This window comes from Arachis hypogaea, chromosome 3 (genome assembly GCF_003086295.3).
Source record: "Arachis hypogaea cultivar Tifrunner chromosome 3, arahy.Tifrunner.gnm2.J5K5, whole genome shotgun sequence".
NCBI lineage: Eukaryota > Viridiplantae > Streptophyta > Magnoliopsida > Fabales > Fabaceae > Arachis > Arachis hypogaea.
Genome location: NC_092038.1, coordinates 109,065,912 through 109,069,223, shown reverse-complemented (window position 1 = coordinate 109,069,223; position 3,312 = coordinate 109,065,912).

Here is a 3,312-nt window from a genome sequence, read left to right as displayed (position 1 = left end):
TAGTACCTAAATGCAAACAACTACTACTAGTCATACAAGTTATTCCATGTAACAAAAGAAAAATAGAATATTGGTGTTAAAAGAGAGAGAGGTGTTACCTTCGGAAGTCATTCTGACCTCCCCACACTTAAGGGTTGGCACGGTCCACCGTGCCGTCAGTGATGAAAAGAGGGGTGGTGGGAGCATCACTTCTACCGTTCGGCTCATCATGGCTCTCCATGCTCCGTGACAAAGTGGAGTCCGGGGTGTTTGTCTCTCCCCGAGCTGGGTGGGTTCCAACAATCAACTCCTTCAGGTGGATATATCGGCGCTTGTTACGGCGCTCCATTCGTTTTACCCGCCGGTCTTGCCGGTCCAACCTCTCAAGCATATGAAGGAGTAGCTGATTGTTGAAGGTGCCTGTGGTGTGGATGATGATGGAGTGGAAGGAGAAGGAGCGTTGTGGGCCGGGTCTTCAATCTGCCTTATAGTAGGTGTTGGAGGCCTGATGTACTTCCCACTTGGGACATACTAATCATCTCGAGGAATCATGGCCTTCGTGTCTCCTACCCGATAGGGAACTCCTACTGCAGAGGCCAAATCTGTAACTAATGCGGGAAAGGGTAGGTTGCCCACTATGTGTATATGCTCCATAGCATGTCGGATGATGCGGGGCAAGTTCAGTGGTTGCTCTGTCAGAATGCACTATATTAGGACTGCCATGTCCGTAGTGAAGGTTGACTCGTGGGTGCTCGGAAGGACATAATGAGATAGAATCTGAGCCCACACACGGGCCTCGAAGGTAAGTGCAGAGGCGGAGATGCCCTTGGGTTTAGCCCGGTGTTGTCCATAGATCCAGTTGCTGCCAGGTAGGGTGATGTGCCTAGGACGCTTTTCCAGTCAAAGGTGTATGCCTGGTGAATCACGCGTTTGCGTCGCCTAGCGTCAGGGCAACTATGGCATATTATATATCAAATCGAAGCCCCAGACGTTAGCTTTCCAACGCAACTAGAATCATCTCATTTGGACCTCTATAACTAAAGTTATAGCCATTTGAGTGCAAAGAGGTCAGGCTGGACAGCTTAGCAGTTTCTCCAACTTCTTGTATTCCTTCCACTTTTGCATGCTTCCTTTCCATCCTCCAAGCCATTCCTGCCCTATAATATCTGAAAGCACTTAACACACATATCAAGGCATCTAATGATAATAAGAGAGGATTAAAGATAGGGAACTTAAGGCCAAAGAAGCATGTTTTCAATCAAAGCACATAATTAGGAAGGCAAATGTAAAACCATGCAAATAGTATGAATAAGTGGGTGAAGAGTTGATAAAATCCACTCAATTAAGCACAAGATAAACCATAAAATAGTGATTTATCACAAGATCTCCAAATCATCTCGCAAAAGATATCTTAAAGAAGTATATCATGTTGAGGGAAGAGAGGAAACACCCGACATCCCCACAATTACGTTTAACAAAGAGGATGCATCCGGCATCATCCCAGGACACAACGATCTTATGGTCATCATTATCGTATTGGCGAACGCAAATCTCCACCGCACACTGATAGACCAAGGAAGCTCCGCCGACATATTATTCAAAACTGCCTTTGACAAACTCAGCCTAGAAGAAAAAGAACTCAGAGCATATCTGAACAGCCTATTCGGACTAGGAGACACCCCAGTTCAACCACTTGGATACGTCTCACTACACACGACCTTTGAAAAAGGAAACCAGTCAAGAACACTCAAAATAAACTACATTGTGGTCGACGTAAGCTCAGCTTACAATGCCTTAATAGGACGGACAACATTAAATCATCTCGGCGCAGTAGTCTCGACTCCACATCTATGCATGAAGTTCCTAACTGCAGAAGGAATAGCTACAATAAAAGCAGACCAGAAGACGGCGCGCCGCTGCTACAATGAAAGTTTAAACCTCAGAGGCAGAGGAGAAGAATTCCACACAATCGAACTTGGTGGAGCTCAGAGACGGGAAGAACTCCGCCCACAACCCAAAGGTGAAGTAGAAAAAGTCCAGATCAGAGATATCCCGGACCAAACAACCAATATCGGTACAATCCTAAAAGGAGACATAAAAGAATCACTCGTACAGTTCCTACGAGATAACATCAACCTCTTTGCATGGAAGGCTACAGACATGCCAGGCATAGACCCCAAGTTAATGTGCCACAAGCTAGCAGTCTACCCAGGATCTCGGCCAGTACAACAGAAACGTAGAAAGCTCGGGCCAGAATGATCCCAAGCTGTGGAAGAGCAGGTACAAGCCCTACTAGAGGCAGGATTCATAAGAGAAGTCACATACCCACTATGGCTAGCTAATGTTTTCTTGGTGAAAAAATTGAATGGGAAGTGGCGGATGTGCACTGACTACACTGATCTCAACAAAGCCTGCCCAAAAGATCCTTATCCACTCCCAAGTATCGATGCTCTGGTAGATGCCTCCTCCGAATATAAATACCTCTCATTTATGGACGCATATTCGGGATACAATCAAATCCCGATGTATCCAACTGACCAAGAAAAAACCTCATTCTTAACCCCAAAAGTAAACTACTGTTACATCGTCATGCCTTTTGGACTAAAAAACGCAGGAGCTACCTATCGGAGATTAATGAATAAGATCTTCACGGATCACATCGGAAAAATCATGGAAGTATATGTGGACGACATGTTAATAAAGACACAAAGTGAAAAGACGCTACTGTCCAACCTCACCCTAGTATTCGACACTATAAGAAGGCATGACATGCGACTTAATCCTGCAAAATGCACCTTCGCAGTAGAATCTAGCAAATTCTTAGGTTTTATGCTCACACAAAGAGGAATTGAGGCAAATCCGATAAATGCCGGGCGATACTCGACATGAAGAGCCTGACTTGTGTCAAAGAAGTACAACAACTCAATGGAAGGTTGGCAGCCTTGTCCAGATTTCTAGCGGGATCAGCGATAAGATCTCTCCCATTCTATACCACTCTAAGGAAAGGAAAGAGGTTTGAATGGACAACGGAGTGCGAGCAGGCCTTCCAAGATTTTAAAAGATTCCTGGGATAGCCACCTATCCTAACTCGACCTCGGGAAGGAGAACCACTTATATTATATCTCGCAGTAGGAAGTCGGGTAGTAGCCTCAGCACTAGTCCGAGAAGACGACAATGGGCAACAACCTGTATACTTCATCAGCAAAGCATTACAAGGATCCGAGCTGACCTACCAAAAAATAGAAAAATTCGCCTATGCTCTCATACTAACCTCTCGACGGCTCCGTCCATATTTCCAAGCTCACATCATTAGGGTTCGGACCAACCAACCCA